This window comes from Mustela nivalis, assembly GCF_964662115.1.
Source record: "Mustela nivalis genome assembly, contig: HAP1_SCAFFOLD_556, whole genome shotgun sequence".
Lineage (NCBI taxonomy): Eukaryota > Metazoa > Chordata > Mammalia > Carnivora > Mustelidae > Mustela > Mustela nivalis.
This window is the reverse complement of record NW_028136103.1, coordinates 17,970-35,938: the sequence shown is the minus strand read 5'-3', so window position 1 is coordinate 35,938 and position 17,969 is coordinate 17,970.

The window sequence follows — 17,969 nt, the reverse complement described above, 5'->3', positions numbered from 1 at the left end:
GGAGACGCTGGTGTGCATAGAGTGCCATCCAAGGCTACGCGCGCTATAGCAGCATTGTGGCTGTGTCTGCTTAGTTGGGCCTGGCAGGGTGATCTTAGGACGCGAACATGGAGCCCTGGAAAGCAAGGCCCAAGAGGCACCAGCTCTCCCGCAGCTCTTCTTTCCTGAGGCAACTGAAGTCTTGCTGAGGAAGCAGCAGCGAAGTGCTGTTCGCTCCAAGCCAAAGCCTCTGCGAAAGCACAGCATTCGCTGAGAAATGTTCTGTGGGCTGCTGCTGCTTGCCTGAGCCCAGTCTCACGGTGGGAGAAACCCGCATACAGCGAAAGTCTCTTTGCCTGGGTATCTCCCCTGTGAAAGCACTGCGTTCCTTGGGAAATCAGAGTTGGGTTAGGGGATGCTGCTACTGCTTGCCTGAGCTAGTCTCCGGAGCTCGGTGGAAGATACTCGCATGGAGCGAAATACCCTTTGCCCTAGCATACACTCTGCCTGAGAGAGAAGCCAAGAGTGGGGAAGGCTCAGCACGCCGCCCCCGGAGAAGAGAAGGAGCCGTTGTCCTTGGGGTCAGGAAACGCTCGGGAAGCAGGATAGCCTGCCGTGGCACTAACAGCAGGCCGGTGGAAAACAAGTGTCACCTGCTCCATGTGCGGAGCGATGGAACCCCGGCTGCTATGGAGACATGAGGGGACTACTAGGGCAGAGGAGCGTGAACCACTCTGAGGAAGGAGTCTGGGGAGAAGGCAGGCCTGTCCTGTGCCTCTGGTCCCAAGGGGAGATCATCTCCTTGGCCACCTGTCCCAAGGGCAGACTTGGGCTTGCCACCAGGTGCTCTACCCGGAACGCGCAGAAACAAACCCATGGAGAATCGGGCAGTCAGATGCCGTCTTCCACCAAGATGTGGCAGCGATGTGGGTGGCAGGGCGTGTACCGGGAAAGGAGTGGAGACTGTCCCCCACAGTTGCCCGTCCCAGTGCACGGGTTGTTTGCAGTGATCCTGTCGCTTCCTCTCTCCTGTGGTGAAGGCACTGGCCTAGACCCCGAGTCTGCCTGAGCGCCAGAGAAAAGGCAAAGCCTTTCTACCCCAGGAGATGGTAATAGGCATAGAGTGCCATGCTAAGACACGCACGCTGCTGCAGGGTTGTGACTGTGTCTGCTTAGTTCGGCATAACAAGGTGAACCCAGGGCGTGATCTTAAAGCCCGGGAAAGCAAGTCCCAAGAGGCACCAGCTCTCCCGCCTCTCTTCTTCCCTGCCGCGACAGAGTGAACACCCAAAGCCTTTCTGAGGAAACAGCAGCGAAGTGCGGTTCGTGCCAAGCTGAAAACCTCTGCGAAAGCATAGCAGTTGCGGGGAAATCAGAGTCGGTTCTGTGGGCTGCTTTTGTTGCTTGCCTTAGCCTAGTATTCGCAGCACTATGGGAGCATACGGCATAGAGCGAAATCCTCTTTGCCCTGGCATCCCCTCTGGGAAAGCATAGCATTCTTTGCGAAACCAGATTCGGGTCTGAGAGATTCTCCTGTTGCCTGAGCTGGTCTCCTCAGCACGGTGTAATAAACCCGCATGGAACGAAATCTTCTTTGCCTGTGCATCTCTCTGCCTGAGAGAGAAGCGAGCTTGCGCCTGTGGAAAGAGCCTTAAGGAAAGGGACATGTCTTTCACGGCGCTCCCCAGGAGCATGTCTGTGAAAGGTGCACCAAGATGCCCAGTGAGAAGAGCAGGAGCCGTTGGCCTTCTGATCTGGAAAAGGTTGCTAAGCCGGAGAGCCTTCCCAGGCAGGCACAGCGGCCGGTGACAATACAAGTGTCACTAGCTCCCTGTGCAGAGAAGGAAGTCTGGCCAGTTAAGGAGACAGGAGGGGATGAGGTGGGCAGGGCGCGTGGTCCTCTCTTAGGAAGGAGTCTGGGCAGAGAGCATGCCTGTCGTGAGCCTCTGGGCTAATGGAGACAGCAGCTCCTTGGCCACCTGTCCCTGGGGCAGATATGCACTAGCCACCAGGCGCCTACCCTGAACTCGCAGAAACAGCTCCCTGAAATAACGGAGAGTCAGATGCCGACTTCCTCCAGGATGCGGAAGCTTGGAGGAGGCACGGGGTTTAAGGGGAAGGAGTGGGGACAGTCCCCCAATGCTCCCTATTAAGTGCACGGGCAGTATGCTGGGATCCTGTCACCTTTCCTGTCCTGTGGGGAAAGCACTGGCCTAGTCCACGAGTCCGCCTGAGCGCCAGAGTAAAAGGCCAAGCGATGCCTACACTGGGAGATGCTGGTGTGCATAGAGTGCCATCCAAGGCTACGCGCGCTATAGCAGCATTGTGGCTGTGTCTGCTTAGTTGGGCCTGGCAGGGTGATCTTAGGACGCGAACATGGAGCCCTGGAAAGCAAGGCCCAAAAGGCACCAGCTCTCCCGCAGCTCTTCTTTCCTGAGGCAACTGAAGTCTTGCTGAGGAAGCAGCAGCGAAGTGCTGTTCGCTCCAAGCCAAAGCCTCTGCGAAAGCACAGCATTCGCTGAGAAATATTCTGTGGGCTGCTTATGCTTGCCTGAGCCCAGTCTCACGGTGGGAGAAACCCGCATACAGCGAAAGTCTCTTTGCCTGGGTATCTCCCCTGTGAAAGCACTGCGTTCCTTGGGAAATCAGAGTTGGGTTAGGGGATGCTGCTACTGCTTGCCTGAGCTAGTCTCCGGAGCTCGGTGGAAGATACTCGCATGGAGCGAAATACCCTTTGCCCTAGCATACCCTCTGCCTGAGAGAGAAGCCAAGAGTGGGGAAGGCTCAGCACGCCGCCCCCGGAGAAGAGAAGGAGCCGTTGTCCTTGGGGTCAGGAAACGCTCGGGAAGCAGGATAGCCTGCCGTGGCACTAACAGCAGGCCGGTGGCCAAACAAGTGTCACCTGCTCCATGTGCGGAGCGATGGAACCCCGGCTGCTATGGAGACATGAGGGGACGACTAGGGCAGAGGAGCGTGAACCACTCTGAGGAAGGAGTCTGGGGAGAAGGCAGGCCTGTCCTGTGCCTCTGGTCCCAAGGGGAGATCATCTCCTTGGCCACCTGTCCCAAGGGCAGACTTGGGCTTGCCACCAGGTGCTCTACCCGGAACGCGCAGAAACAAAACCATGGAGAAACGGGCAGTCAGATGCCGTCTTCCACCAAGATGTGGCAGCGATGTGGGTGGCAGGGCGTGTGCCGGTAAAGGAGTGGAGACTGTCCCCCACAGTTGCCCGTCCCAGTGCACGGGCCGTGTGCAGTGATCCTGTCGCTTCCTCTCTCCTGTGGTGAAGGCACTGGCCTAGACCCCGAGTCTGCCTGAGTGCCAGAGAAAAGGCAAAGCCTAACCTACCCCAGGAGACGGTAATAGGCATAGAGTGCCATGCTAAGACACGCACGCTGCTGCAGGGTTGTGACTGTGTCTGCTTAGTTCGGCATAGCAAGGTGAACCCCGGGCGTGATCTTAAAGCCCGGGAAAGCAAGTCCCAAGAGGCACCAGCTCTTCCGCCTCTCTTCTTCCCTGCCGCGACAGAGTGAACACCCAAAGCCTTTCAGAGGAAACAGCAGCGAAGTGCGGTTCGTGCCAAGCTGAAAACCTCTGCGAAAGCATAGCAGTCGCGGGGAAATCAGAGTCGGTTCTGTGGGCTGCTTTTGTTGCTTGCCTTAGCCTAGTATTCGCAGCACTATGGGAGCATACGGCATAGAGCGAAATCCTCTTTGCCCTGGCATCCCCTCTGGGAAAGCATAGCATTCTTTGCGATACCAGATTCGGGTCTGAGAGATTCTCCTGTTGCCTGAGCTGGTCTCCTCAGCACGGTGTAATAAACCCGCATGGAACGAAATCTTCTTTGCCTGTGCATCTCTCTGCCTGAGAGAGAAGCGAGCTTGCGCCTGTGGAAAGAGCCTTAAGGAAAGGGACATGTCTTTCACGGCGCTCCCCAGGAGCATGTCTGTGAAAGGTGCACCAAGCTGCCCAGTGAGAAGAGCAGGAGCCGTTGGCCTTCTGATCTAGAAAAGGTTGCTAAGCAGGAGAGCCTTCCCAGGCAGGCACAGCGGCCGATGACAATACAAGTGTCACTAGCTCCCTGTGCAGAGAAGGAAGTCTGGCCAGCTAAGGAGACAGGAGGGGATGTGGTGGGCAGGGGGCGTGGTCCTCTCTTAGGAAGGAGTCTGGGCAGAGAGCATGCCTGTCCTGAGCCTCTGGGCTAATGGAGACAGCAGCTCCTTGGCCACCTGTCCCTGGGGCAGATATGCACTAGCCACCAGGCGCCTACCCTGAACTCGCAGAAACAGCTCCCTGAAATAACGGAGAGTCAGATGCCGACTTCCTCCAGGATGCAGAAGCTTGGAGGAGGCACGGGGTTTAAGGGGAAGGAGTGGGGACAGTCCCCCAATGCTCCCTATTAAGTGCACGGCGGTGTGCTGGGATCCTGTCACCATTCCTGTCCTGTGGGGAAAGCACTGGCCTAGTCCACGAGTCCGCCTGAGCGCCAGAGTAAAAGGCCAAGCGATGCCTACACTGGGAGACGCTGGTGTGCATAGAGTGCCATCCAAGGCTACGCGCGCTATAGCAGCATTGTGGCTGTGTCTGCTTAGTTGGGCCTGGCAGGGTGATCTTAGGACGCGAACATGGAGCCCTGGAAAGCAAGGCCCAAGAGGCACCAGCTCTCCCGCAGCTCTTCTTTCCTGAGGCAACTGAAGTCTTGCTGAGGAAGCAGCAGCGAAGTGCTGTTCGCTCCAAGCCAAAGCCTCTGCGAAAGCACAGCATTCGCTGAGAAATGTTCTGTGGGCTGCTGCTGCTTGCCTGAGCCCAGTCTCACGGTGGGAGAAACCCGCATACAGCGAAAGTCTCTTTGCCTGGGTATCTCCCCTGTGAAAGCACTGCGTTCCTTGGGAAATCAGAGTTGGGTTAGGGGATGCTGCTACTGCTTGCCTGAGCTAGTCTCCGGAGCTCGGTGGAAGATACTCGCATGGAGCGAAATACCCTTTGCCCTAGCATACACTCTGCCTGAGAGAGAAGCCAAGAGTGGGGAAGGCTCAGCACGCCGCCCCCGGAGAAGAGAAGGAGCCGTTGTCCTTGGGGTCAGGAAACGCTCGGGAAGCAGGATAGCCTGCCGTGGCACTAACAGCAGGCCGGTGGAAAACAAGTGTCACCTGCTCCATGTGCGGAGCGATGGAACCCCGGCTGCTATGGAGACATGAGGGGACGACTAGGGCAGAGGAGCGTGAACCACTCTGAGGAAGGAGTCTGGGGAGAAGGCAGGCCTGTCCTGTGCCTCTGGTCCCAAGGGGAGATCATCTCCTTGGCCACTTGTCCCAAGGGCAGACTTGGGCTTGCCACCAGGTGCTCTACCCGGAACGCGCAGAAACAAACCCATGGAGAATCGGGCAGTCAGATGCCGTCTTCCACCAAGATGTGGCAGCGATGTGGGTGGCAGGGCGTGTACCGGGAAAGGAGTGGAGACTGTCCCCCACAGTTGCCCGTCCCAGTGCACGGGTTGTTTGCAGTGATCCTGTCGCTTCCTCTCTCCTGTGGTGAAGGCACTGGCCTAGACCCCGAGTCTGCCTGAGCGCCAGAGAAAAGGCAAAGCCTTTCTACCCCAGGAGATGGTAATAGGCATAGAGTGCCATGCTAAGACACGCACGCTGCTGCAGGGTTGTGACTGTGTCTGCTTAGTTCGGCATAGCAAGGTGAACCCCGGGCGTGATCTTAAAGCCCGGGAAAGCAAGTCCCAAGAGGCACCAGCTCTCCCGCCTCTCTTCTTCCCTGCCGCGAGAGTGAACACCCAAAGCCTTTCTCAGGAAACAGCAGCGAAGTGCGGTTCGTGCCAAGCTGAAAACCTCTGCGAAAGCATAGCAGTTGCGGGGAAATCAGAGTCGGTTCTGTGGGCTGCTTTTGTTGCTTGCCTTAGCCTAGTATTCGCAGCACTATGGGAGCATACGGCATAGAGCGAAATCCTCTTTGCCCTGGCATCCCCTCTGGGAAAGCATAGCATTCTTTGCGAAACCAGATTCGGGTCTGAGAGATTCTCCTGTTGCCTGAGCTGGTCTCCTCAGCACGGTGTAATGAACCCGCATGGAACGAAATCTTCTTTGCCTGTGCATCTCTCTGCCTGAGAGAGAAGCGAGCTTGCGCCTGTGGAAAGAGCCTTAAGGAAAGGGACATGTCTTTCACGGCGCTCCCCAGGAGCATGTCTGTGAAAGGTGCACCAAGCTGCCCAGTGAGAAGAGCAGGAGCCGTTGGCCTTCTGATCTGGAAAAGGTTGCTAAGCCGGAGAGCCTTCCCAGGCAGGCACAGCGGCCGGTGACAATACAAGTGTCACTAGCTCCCTGTGCAGAGAAGGAAGTCTGGCCAGTTAAGGAGACAGGAGGGGATGAGGTGGGCAGGGCGCGTGGTCCTCTCTTAGGAAGGAGTCTGGGCAGAGAGCATGCCTGTCGTGAGCCTCTGGGCTAATGGAGACAGCAGCTCCTTGGCCACCTGTCCCTGGGGCAGATATGCACTAGCCACCAGGCGCCTACCCTGAACTCGCAGAAACAGCTCCCTGAAATAACGGAGAGTCAGATGCCGACTTCCTCCAGGATGTAGAAGCTTGGAGGAGGCACGGGGTTTAAGGGGAAGGAGTGGGGACAGTCCCCCAATGCTCCCTATTAAGTGCACGGGCAGTATGCTGGGATCCTGTCACCTTTCCTGTCCTGTGGGGAAAGCACTGGCCTAGTCCGCGAGTCCGCCTGAGCGCCAGAGTAAAAGGCCAAGCGATGCCTACACTGGGAGATGCTGGTGTGCATAGAGTGCCATCCAAGGCTACGCGCGCTATAGCAGCATTGTGGCTGTGTCTGCTTAGTTGGGCCTGGCAGGGTGATCTTAGGACGCGAACATGGAGCCCTGGAAAGCAAGGCCCAAAAGGCACCAGCTCTCCCGCAGCTCTTCTTTCCTGAGGCAACTGAAGTCTTGCTGAGGAAGCAGCAGCGAAGTGCTGTTCGCTCCAAGCCAAAGCCTCTGCGAAAGCACAGCATTCGCTGAGAAATATTCTGTGGGCTGCTTATGCTTGCCTGAGCCCAGTCTCACGGTGGGAGAAACCCGCATACAGCGAAAGTCTCTTTGCCTGGGTATCTCCCCTGTGAAAGCACTGCGTTCCTTGGGAAATCAGAGTTGGGTTAGGGGATGCTGCTACTGCTTGCCTGAGCTAGTCTCCGGAGCTCGGTGGAAGATACTCGCATGGAGCGAAATACCCTTTGCCCTAGCATACCCTCTGCCTGAGAGAGAAGCCAAGAGTGGGGAAGGCTCAGCACGCCGCCCCCGGAGAAGAGAAGGAGCCGTTGTCCTTGGGGTCAGGAAACGCTCGGGAAGCAGGATAGCCTGCCGTGGCACTAACAGCAGGCCGGTGGCCAAACAAGTGTCACCTGCTCCATGTGCGGAGCGATGGAACCCCGGCTGCTATGGAGACATGAGGGGACGACTAGGGCAGAGGAGCGTGAACCACTCTGAGGAAGGAGTCTGGGGAGAAGGCAGGCCTGTCCTGTGCCTCTGGTCCCAAGGGGAGATCATCTCCTTGGCCACCTGTCCCAAGGGCAGACTTGGGCTTGCCACCAGGTGCTATACCCGGAACGCGCAGAAACAAAACCATGGAGAAACGGGCAGTCAGATGCCGTCTTCCACCAAGATGTGGCAGCGATGTGGGTGGCAGGGCGTGTGCCGGTAAAGGAGTGGAGACTGTCCCCCACAGTTGCCCGTCCCAGTGCACGGGCCGTGTGCAGTGATCCTGTCGCTTCCTCTCTCCTGTGGTGAAGGCACTGGCCTAGACCCCGAGTCTGCCTGAGTGCCAGAGAAAAGGCAAAGCCTAACCTACCCCAGGAGACGGTAATAGGCATAGAGTGCCATGCTAAGACACGCACGCTGCTGCAGGGTTGTGACTGTGTCTGCTTAGTTCGGCATAGCAAGGTGAACCCCGGGCGTGATCTTAAAGCCCGGGAAAGCAAGTCCCAAGAGGCACCAGCTCTCCCGCCTCTCTTCTTCCCTGCCGCGACAGAGTGAACACCCAAAGCCTTTCAGAGGAAACAGCAGCGAAGTGCGGTTCGTGCCAAGCTGAAAACCTCTGCGAAAGCATAGCAGTCGCGGGGAAATCAGAGTCGGTTCTGTGGGCTGCTTTTGTTGCTTGCCTTAGCCTAGTATTCGCAGCACTATGGGAGCATACGGCATAGAGCGAAATCCTCTTTGCCCTGGCATCCCCTCTGGGAAAGCATAGCATTCTTTGCGATACCAGATTCGGGTCTGAGAGATTCTCCTGTTGCCTGAGCTGGTCTCCTCAGCACGGTGTAATAAACCCGCATGGAACGAAATCTTCTTTGCCTGTGCATCTCTCTGCCTGAGAGAGAAGCGAGCTTGCGCCTGTGGAAAGAGCCTTAAGGAAAGGGACATGTCTTTCACGGCGCTCCCCAGGAGCATGTCTGTGAAAGGTGCACCAAGCTGCCCAGTGAGAAGAGCAGGAGCCGTTGGCCTTCTGATCTAGAAAAGGTTGCTAAGCAGGAGAGCCTTCCCAGGCAGGCACAGCGGCCGGTGACAATACAAGTGTCACTAGCTCCCTGTGCAGAGAAGGAAGTCTGGCCAGCTAAGGAGACAGGAGGGGATGTGGTGGGCAGGGCGCGTGGTCCTCTCTTAGGAAGGAGTCTGGGCAGAGAGCATGCCTGTCGTGAGCCTCTGGGCTAATGGAGACAGCAGCTCCTTGGCCACCTGTCCCTGGGGCAGATATGCACTAGCCACCAGGCGCCTACCCTGAACTCGCAGAAACAGCTCCCTGAAATAACGGAGAGTCAGATGCCGACTTCCTCCAGGATGCAGAAGCTTGGAGGAGGCACGGGGTTTAAGGGGAAGGAGTGGGGACAGTCCCCCAATGCTCCCTATTAAGTGCACGGCGGTGTGCTGGGATCCTGTCACCATTCCTGTCCTGTGGGGAAAGCACTGGCCTAGTCCGCGAGTCCGCCTGAGCGCCAGAGTAAAAGGCCAAGCGATGCCTACACTGGGAGACGCTGGTGTGCATAGAGTGCCATCCAAGGCTACGCGCGCTATAGCAGCATTGTGGCTGTGTCTGCTTAGTTGGGCCTGGCAGGGTGATCTTAGGACGCGAACATGGAGCCCTGGAAAGCAAGGCCCAAGAGGCACCAGCTCTCCCGCAGCTCTTCTTTCCTGAGGCAACTGAAGTCTTGCTGAGGAAGCAGCAGCGAAGTGCTGTTCGCTCCAAGCCAAAGCCTCTGCGAAAGCACAGCATTCGCTGAGAAATGTTCTGTGGGCTGCTGCTGCTTGCCTGAGCCCAGTCTCACGGTGGGAGAAACCCGCATACAGCGAAAGTCTCTTTGCCTGGGTATCTCCCCTGTGAAAGCACTGCGTTCCTTGGGAAATCAGAGTTGGGTTAGGGGATGCTGCTACTGCTTGCCTGAGCTAGTCTCCGGAGCTCGGTGGAAGATACTCGCATGGAGCGAAATACCCTTTGCCCTAGCATACCCTCTGCCTGAGAGAGAAGCCAAGAGTGGGGAAGGCTCAGCACGCCGCCCCCGGAGAAGAGAAGGAGCCGTTGTCCTTGGGGTCAGGAAACGCTCGGGAAGCAGGATAGCCTGCCGTGGCACTAACAGCAGGCCGGTGGAAAACAAGTGTCACCTGCTCCATGTGCGGAGCGATGGAACCCCGGCTGCTATGGAGACATGAGGGGACGACTAGGGCAGAGGAGCGTGAACCACTCTGAGGAAGGAGTCTGGGGAGAAGGCAGGCCTGTCCTGTGCCTCTGGTCCCAAGGGGAGATCATCTCCTTGGCCACCTGTCCCAAGGGCTGACTTGGGCTTGCCACCAGGTGCTCTACCCGGACCGCGCAGAAACAAACCCATGGAGAATCGGGCAGTCAGATGCCGTCTTCCACCAAGATGTGGCAGCGATGTGGGTGGCAGGGCGTGTACCGGGAAAGGAGTGGAGACTGTCCCCCACAGTTGCCCGTCCCAGTGCACGGGTTGTTTGCAGTGATCCTGTCGCTTCCTCTCTCCTGTGGTGAAGGCACTGGCCTAGACCCCGAGTCTGCCTGAGCGCCAGAGAAAAGGCAAAGCCTTTCTACCCCAGGAGATGGTAATAGGCATAGAGTGCCATGCTAAGACACGCACGCTGCTGCAGGGTTGTGACTGTGTCTGCTTAGTTCGGCATAACAAGGTGAACCCAGGGCGTGATCTTAAAGCCCGGGAAAGCAAGTCCCAAGAGGCACCAGCTCTCCCGCCTCTCTTCTTCCCTGCCGCGACAGAGTGAACACCCAAAGCCTTTCTGAGGAAACAGCAGCGAAGTGCGGTTCGTGCCAAGCTGAAAACCTCTGCGAAAGCATAGCAGTTGCGGGGAAATCAGAGTCGGTTCTGTGGGCTGCTTTTGTTGCTTGCCTTAGCCTAGTATTCGCAGCACTATGGGAGCATACGGCATAGAGCGAAATCCTCTTTGCCCTGGCATCCCCTCTGGGAAAGCATAGCATTCTTTGCGAAACCAGATTCGGGTCTGAGAGATTCTCCTGTTGCCTGAGCTGGTCTCCTCAGCACGGTGTAATAAACCCGCATGGAACGAAATCTTCTTTGCCTGTGCATCTCTCTGCCTGAGAGAGAAGCGAGCTTGCGCCTGTGGAAAGAGCCTTAAGGAAAGGGACATGTCTTTCACGGCGCTCCCCAGGAGCATGTCTGTGAAAGGTGCACCAAGATGCCCAGTGAGAAGAGCAGGAGCCGTTGGCCTTCTGATCTGGAAAAGGTTGCTAAGCCGGAGAGCCTTCCCAGGCAGGCACAGCGGCCGGTGACAATACAAGTGTCACTAGCTCCCTGTGCAGAGAAGGAAGTCTGGCCAGTTAAGGAGACAGGAGGGGATGAGGTGGGCAGGGCGCGTGGTCCTCTCTTAGGAAGGAGTCTGGGCAGAGAGCATGCCTGTCGTGAGCCTCTGGGCTAATGGAGACAGCAGCTCCTTGGCCACCTGTCCCTGGGGCAGATATGCACTAGCCACCAGGCGCCTACCCTGAACTCGCAGAAACAGCTCCCTGAAATAACGGAGAGTCAGATGCCGACTTCCTCCAGGATGCAGAAGCTTGGAGGAGGCACGGGGTTTAAGGGGAAGGAGTGGGGACAGTCCCCCAATGCTCCCTATTAAGTGCACGGGCAGTATGCTGGGATCCTGTCACCTTTCCTGTCCTGTGGGGAAAGCACTGGCCTAGTCCGCGAGTCCGCCTGAGCGCCAGAGTAAAAGGCCAAGCGATGCCTACACTGGGAGATGCTGGTGTGCATAGAGTGCCATCCAAGGCTACGCGCGCTATAGCAGCATTGTGGCTGTGTCTGCTTAGTTGGGCCTGGCAGGGTGATCTTAGGACGCGAACATGGAGCCCTGGAAAGCAAGGCCCAAAAGGCACCAGCTCTCCCGCAGCTCTTCTTTCCTGAGGCAACTGAAGTCTTGCTGAGGAAGCAGCAGCGAAGTGCTGTTCGCTCCAAGCCAAAGCCTCTGCGAAAGCACAGCATTCGCTGAGAAATATTCTGTGGGCTGCTTATGCTTGCCTGAGCCCAGTCTCACGGTGGGAGAAACCCGCATACAGCGAAAGTCTCTTTGCCTGTGTATCTCCCCTGTGAAAGCACTGCGTTCCTTGGGAAATCAGAGTTGGGTTAGGGGATGCTGCTACTGCTTGCCTGAGCTAGTCTCCGGAGCTCGGTGGAAGATACTCGCATGGAGCGAAATACCCTTTGCCCTAGCATACCCTCTGCCTGAGAGAGAAGCCAAGAGTGGGGAAGGCTCAGCACGCCGCCCCCGGAGAAGAGAAGGAGCCGTTGTCCTTGGGGTCAGGAAACGCTCGGGAAGCAGGATAGCCTGCCGTGGCACTAACAGCAGGCCGGTGGCCAAACAAGTGTCACCTGCTCCATGTGCGGAGCGATGGAACCCCGGCTGCTATGGAGACATGAGGGGACGACTAGGGCAGAGGAGCGTGAACCACTCTGAGGAAGGAGTCTGGGGAGAAGGCAGGCCTGTCCTGTGCCTCTGGTCCCAAGGGGAGATCATCTCCTTGGCCACCTGTCCCAAGGGCAGACTTGGGCTTGCCACCAGGTGCTATACCCGGAACGCGCAGAAACAAAACCATGGAGAAACGGGCAGTCAGATGCCGTCTTCCACCAAGATGTGGCAGCGATGTGGGTGGCAGGGCGTGTGCCGGTAAAGGAGTGGAGACTGTCCCCCACAGTTGCCCGTCCCAGTGCACGGGCCGTGTGCATTGATCCTGTCGCTTCCTCTCTCCTGTGGTGAAGGCACTGGCCTAGACCCCGAGTCTGCCTGAGTGCCAGAGAAAAGGCAAAGCCTAACCTACCCCAGGAGACGGTAATAGGCATAGAGTGCCATGCTAAGACACGCACGCTGCTGCAGGGTTGTGACTGTGTCTGCTTAGTTCGGCATAGCAAGGTGAACCCCGGGCGTGATCTTAAAGCCCGGGAAAGCAAGTCCCAAGAGGCACCAGCTCTCCCGCCTCTCTTCTTCCCTGCCGCGACAGAGTGAACACCCAAAGCCTTTCAGAGGAAACAGCAGCGAAGTGCGGTTCGTGCCAAGCTGAAAACCTCTGTGAAAGCATAGCAGTCGCGGGGAAATCAGAGTCGGTTCTGTGGGCTGCTTTTGTTGCTTGCCTTAGCCTAGTATTCGCAGCACTATGGGAGCATACGGCATAGAGCGAAATCCTCTTTGCCCTGGCATCCCCTCTGGGAAAGCATAGCATTCTTTGCGATACCAGATTCGGGTCTGAGAGATTCTCCTGTTGCCTGAGATGGTCTCCTCAGCACGGTGTAATAAACCCGCATGGAACGAAATCTTCTTTGCCTGTGCATCTCTCTGCCTGAGAGAGAAGCGAGCTTGCGCCTGTGGAAAGAGCCTTAAGGAAAGGGACATGTCTTTCACGGCGCTCCCCAGGAGCATGTCTGTGAAAGGTGCACCAAGCTGCCCAGTGAGAAGAGCAGGAGCCGTTGGCCTTCTGATCTAGAAAAGGTTGCTAAGCAGGAGAGCCTTCCCAGGCAGGCACAGCGGCCGGTGACAATACAAGTGTCACTAGCTCCCTGTGCAGAGAAGGAAGTCTGGCCAGCTAAGGAGACAGGAGGGGATGTGGTGGGCAGGGCGCGTGGTCCTCTCTTAGGAAGGAGTCTGGGCAGAGAGCATGCCTGTCCTGAGCCTCTGGGCTAATGGAGACAGCAGCTCCTTGGCCACCTGTCCCTGGGGCAGATATGCACTAGCCACCAGGCGCCTACCCTGAACTCGCAGAAACAGCTCCCTGAAATAACGGAGAGTCAGATGCCGACTTCCTCCAGGATGCAGAAGCTTGGAGGAGGCACGGGGTTTAAGGGGATGGAGTGGGGACAGTCCCCCAATGCTCCCTATTAAGTGCACGGCGGTGTGCTGGGATCCTGTCACCATTCCTGTCCTGTGGGGAAAGCACTGGCCTAGTCCGCGAGTCCGCCTGAGCGCCAGAGTAAAAGGCCAAGCGATGCCTACACTGGGAGACGCTGGTGTGCATAGAGTGCCATCCAAGGCTACGCGTGCTATAGCAGCATTGTGGCTGTGTCTGCTTAGTTGGGCCTGGCAGGGTGATCTTAGGACGCGAACATGGAGCCCTGGAAAGCAAGGCCCAAGAGGCACCAGCTCTCCCGCAGCTCTTCTTTCCTGAGGCAACTGAAGTCTTGCTGAGGAAGCAGCAGCGAAGTGCTGTTCGCTCCAAGCCAAAGCCTCTGCGAAAGCACAGCATTCGCTGAGAAATATTCTGTGGGCTGCTTATGCTTGCCTGAGCCCAGTCTCACGGTGGGAGAAACCCGCATACAGCGAAAGTCTCTTTGCCTGGGTATCTCCCCTGTGAAAGCACTGCGTTCCTTGGGAAATCAGAGTTGGGTTAGGGGATGCTGCTACTGCTTGCCTGAGCTAGTCTCCGGAGCTCGGTGGAAGATACTCGCATGGAGCGAAATACCCTTTGCCCTAGCATACCCTCTGCCTGAGAGAGAAGCCAAGAGTGGGGAAGGCTCAGCACGCCGACCCCGGAGAAGAGAAGGAGCCGTTGTCCTTGGGGTCAGGAAACGCTTGGGAAGCAGGATAGCCTGCCGTGGCACTAACAGCAGGCCGGTGGCCAAACAAGTGTCACCTGCTCCATGTGCGGAGCGATGGAACCCCGGCTGCTATGGAGACATGAGGGGACGACTAGGGCAGAGGAGCGTGAACCACTCTGAGGAAGGAGTCTGGGGAGAAGGCAGGCCTGTCCTGTGCCTCTGGTCCCAAGGGGAGATCATCTCCTTGGCCACCTGTCCCAAGGGCAGACTTGGGCTTGCCACCACGTGCTATACCCGGAACGCGCAGAAACAAAACCATGGAGAAACGGGCAGTCAGATGCCGTCTTCCACCAAGATGTGGCAGCGATGTGGGTGGCAGGGCGTGTGCCGGGAAAGGAGTGGAGACTGTCCCCCACAGTTGTCCGTCCCAGTGCACGGGCCGTGTGCAGTGATCCTGTCGCTTCCTCTCTCCTGTGGTGAAGGCACTGGCCTAGACCCCGAGTCTGCCTGAGCGCCAGAGAAAAGGCAAAGCCTAACCTACCCCAGGAGACGGTAATAGGCATAGAGTGCCATGCTAAGACACGCACGCTGCTGCAGGGTTGTGACTGTGTCTGCTTAGTTCGGCATAGCAAGGTGAACCCCGGGCGTGATCTTAAAGCCCGGGAAAGCAAGTCCCAAGAGGCACCAGCTCTCCCGCCTCTCTTCTTCCCTGCCGCGACAGAGTGAACACCCAAAGCCTTTCAGAGGAAACAGCAGCGAAGTGCGGTTCGTGCCAAGCTGAAATCCACTGTGAAAGCATAGCAGTCGCGGGGAAATCAGAGTCGGTTCTGTGGGCTGCTTTTGTTGCTTGCCTTAGCCTAGTATTCGCAGCACTATGGGAGCATACGGCATAGAGCGAAATCCTCTTTGCCCTGGCATCCCCTCTGGGAAAGCATAGCATTCTTTGCGAAACCAGATTCGGGTCTGAGAGATTCTCCTGTTGCCTGAGCTGGTCTCCTCAGCACGGTGTAATAAACCCGCATGGAACGAAATCTTCTTTGCCTGTATATCTCTCTGCCTGAGAGAGAAGCGAGCTTGCGCCTGTGGAAAGAGCCTTAAGGAAAGGGACATGTCTTTCACGGCGCTCCCCAGGAGCATATCTGTGAAAGGTGCAGCAAGCTGCCCAGTGAGAAGAGCAGGAGCCGTTGGCCTTCTGGTCTGGAAAAGGTTGCTAAGCAGGAGAGCCTTCCCAGGCAGGCACCGTGGCCGGTGACAATACAAGTGTCACTAGCTCCCTGTGCAGAGAAGGAAGTCTGGCCAGCAAAGGAGACAGGAGGGGATGAGGTGGGCAGGGCGCGTGGTCCTCTCTTAGGAAGGAGTCTGGGCAGAGAGCATGCCTGTCCTGAGCCTCTGGGCTAATGGAGACAGCAGCTCCTTGGCCACCTGTCCCTGGGGCAGACATGCACTAGCCACCAGGCGCCTACCCGGGACTCGAAGAAACAGCTCCCTGAAATAACGGAGAGTCAGATGCCGACTTCCTCCAGGATGCGGAATCTTGGAGGAGGCACGGGGTTTAAGGGGAAGGAGTGGGGACAGTCCCCCAATGCTCCCTATTAAGTGCACGGCGGTGTGCTGGGATCCTGTCACCATTCCTGTCCTGTGGGGAAAGCACTGGCCTAGTCCGCGAGTCCGCCTGAGCGCCAGAGTAAAAGGCCAAGCGATGCCTACACTGGGAGATGCTGGTGTGCATAGAGTGCCATCCAAGGCTACGCGCGCTATAGCAGCATTGTGGCTGTGTCTGCTTAGTTGGGCCTGGCAGGGTGATCTTAGGACGCGAACATGGAGCCCTGGAAAGCAAGGCCCAAGAGGCACCAGCTCTCCCGCAGCTCTTCTTTCCTGAGGCAACTGAAGTCTTGCTGAGGAAGCAGCAGCGAAGTGCTGTTCGCTCCAAGCCAAAGCCTCTGCGAAAGCACAGCATTCGCTGAGAAATGTTCTGTGGGCTGCTGCTGCTTGCCTGAGCCCAGTCTCACGGTGGGAGAAACCCGCATACAGCGAAAGTCTCTTTGCCTGGGTATCTCCCCTGTGAAAGCACTGCGTTCCTTGGGAAATCAGAGTTGGGTTAGGGGATGCTGCTACTGCTTGCCTGAGCTAGTCTCCGGAGCTCGGTGGAAGATACTCGCATGGAGCGAAATACCCTTTGCCCTAGCATACCCTCTGCCTGAGAGAGAAGCCAAGAGTGGGGAAGGCTCAGCACGCCGCCCCCGGAGAAGAGAAGGAGCCGTTGTCCTTGGGGTCAGGAAACGCTCGGGAAGCAGGATAGCCTGCCGTGGCACTAACAGCAGGCCGGTGGCCAAACAAGTGTCACCTGCTCCATGTGCGGAGCGATGGAACCCCGGCTGCTATGGAGACATGAGGGGACGACTAGGGCAGAGGAGCGTGAACCACTCTGCGGAAGGAGTCTGGGGAGAAGGCAGGCCTGTCCTGTGCCTCTGGTCCCAAGGGGAGATCATCTCCTTGGCCACCTGTCCCAAGGGCAGACTTGGGCTTGCCACCAGGTGCTCTACCCGGAACGCGCAGAAACAAACCCATGGAGAATCGGGCAGTCAGATGCCGTCTTCCACCAAGATGTGGCAGCGATGTGGGTGGCAGGGCGTGTACCGGGAAAGGAGTGGAGACTGTCCCCCACAGTTGCCCGTCCCAGTGCACGGGTTGTTTGCAGTGATCCTGTCGCTTCCTCTCTCCTGTGGTGAAGGCACTGGCCTAGACCCCGAGTCTGCCTGAGCGCCAGAGAAAAGGCAAAGCCTTTCTACCCCAGGAGATGGTAATAGGCATAGAGTGCCATGCTAAGACACGCACGCTGCTGCAGGGTTGTGACTGTGTCTGCTTAGTTCGGCATAGCAAGGTGAACCCCGGGCGTGATCTTAAAGCCCGGGAAAGCAAGTCCCAAGAGGCACCAGCTCTCCCGCCTCTCTTCTTCCCTGCCGCGACAGAGTGAACACCCAAAGCCTTTCTGAGGAAACAGCAGCGAAGTGCGGTTCGTGCCAAGCTGAAAACCTCTGCGAAAGCATAGCAGTTGCGGGGAAATCAGAGTCGGTTCTGTGGGCTGCTTTTGTTGCTTGCCTTAGCCTAGTATTCGCAGCACTATGGGAGCATACGGCATAGAGCGAAATCCTCTTTGCCCTGGCATCCCCTCTGGGAAAGCATAGCATTCTTTGCGAAACCAGATTCGGGTCTGAGAGATTCTCCTGTTGCCTGAGCTGGTCTCCTCAGCACGGTGTAATGAACCCGCATGGAACGAAATCTTCTTTGCCTGTGCATCTCTCTGCCTGAGAGAGAAGCGAGCTTGCGCCTGTGGAAAGAGCCTTAAGGAAAGGGACATGTCTTTCACGGCGCTCCCCAGGAGCATGTCTGTGAAAGGTGCACCAAGCTGCCCAGTGAGAAGAGCAGGAGCCGTTGGCCTTCTGATCTGGAAAAGGTTGCTAAGCCGGAGAGCCTTCCCAGGCAGGCACAGCGGCCGGTGACAATACAAGTGTCACTAGCTCCCTGTGCAGAGAAGGAAGTCTGGCCAGTTAAGGAGACAGGAGGGGATGAGGTGGGCAGGGCGCGTGGTCCTCTCTTAGGAAGGAGTCTGGGCAGAGAGCATGCCTGTCGTGAGCCTCTGGGCTAATGGAGACAGCAGCTCCTTTGCCACCTGTCCCTGGGGCAGATATGCACTAGCCACCAGGCGCCTACCCTGAACTCGCAGAAACAGCTCCCTGAAATAACGGAGAGTCAGATGCCGACTTCCTCCAGGATGCAGAAGCTTGGAGGAGGCACGGGGTTTAAGGGGAAGGAGTGGGGAGAGTCCCCCAATGCTCCCTATTAAGTGCACGGGCAGTATGCTGGGATCCTGTCACCTTTCCTGTCCTGTGGGGAAAGCACTGGCCTAGTCCGCGAGTCCGCCTGAGCGCCAGAGTAAAAGGC